Genomic DNA, 1,302 nt, shown 5'->3' with positions numbered 1-1,302 from the left:
TTTTATATAATTCTCAAATCCTATCTTCATTATTTTTTTCTGATGCATTATTTTGGTCTCTACTTCAGGGTATTTATTATAAATATGTTAGATCTGCTCTGAAAGCTATACTTTTTGTTCTAACTTTTTAAATGTCTTTTTCTTCTACATTTGCTGTAATTTTCTTAGTCTATCCTCCATATTTGCTGTGCTGACATGTTATCTCCTTTAATCTTGCCGTATTGTCCCTAGATGCTTCTTTCTCTGTTTTGTACTCTTGTTTTGTAGAGTGATTACTTTATTAAGTTTTTTATATTCTTCTTTATTTTATGTTTATAATTTTTATGTTCTCCATGGCATTATTTCTGAAGCAATCATCTGTTAATTTGTTGTCTTCTTTTTTTAATTTAGTATGTGAAGAGGCATCATGATTTTTAAAAATTATTAGTCATATTTCAATTAACAAGTTATGTTATTCTTAGACCAGGTATTACAGAAAGTCACTGTTGTTTCAAGGCCAGGGCTATGTTTTAGGCTAGGAAGTATTTTAATCTACCTTCTCTCCATGACAGAGCACTGACTGTGAGTGAGTTCTTTAAGCCTTTATTCCACCTCAGTCCAGAGATATGGGCAGCTATGTTCAGTGTTTCTATCCTCTACTCTATTGACATTGTTTTGAGAAATCTGGGTGTCTTTACCAGTTTTCCTTCAACCCATCTTCTTATGGTGGGTTCAACCCATCTCCTTTAGGTTGTGCTAAACTGGGACTTGTGAAGATGACACTGGTATTGTATAAAACAAGAAATCACTAGTTTTTTTCCTTTCACAATATGTCATCTACTTTGGAGAATCATGTTCTGATGTCTTTTTTTCCCCTGAGATCTCCAGCTATGGGTACAGCTTTCTTAGTGCCTTTTAGTTCCCCTATTTGATCTTCACTGCATTTGGCAACCCTTTCTCATGCAGTGGGAGTTACAAATTTGTTTTAGTTTAATTAAAGGTATAAATTACATTTCTATGTCTTCTTTTTATTTTGGGAAATTTCTTAAGGATGATACAGCATGATCTTTATATCACAATTTAAAACATATGATCATCCTTTTAGGTGGTATCGTACTTTTAACTGTTGTCCTACTGGCATGGATTTTATTTTCAAAAGATTTTCCTCTTACACTAATATTCTCCTCTCTTCTTATGAAACATTAAGGGGTGGGAAAATATAAACTTTACATTTGTTTTCAGTGAAGCTAGTAGAATAAATTCTCTTGCAATGATTTTCTTTTATTAAGGTTTGGTCTTCATCTTTAAATTTATTTCACTCAT

Source organism: Propithecus coquereli, unplaced genomic scaffold (genome assembly GCF_000956105.1).
Source record: "Propithecus coquereli isolate 6110/MARCELLA unplaced genomic scaffold, Pcoq_1.0 Scaffold30, whole genome shotgun sequence".
Taxonomy (NCBI): domain Eukaryota; kingdom Metazoa; phylum Chordata; class Mammalia; order Primates; family Indriidae; genus Propithecus; species Propithecus coquereli.
The sequence above is the reverse complement of the archived record's forward strand: the minus strand, read 5'-3'. Positions refer to the sequence as shown.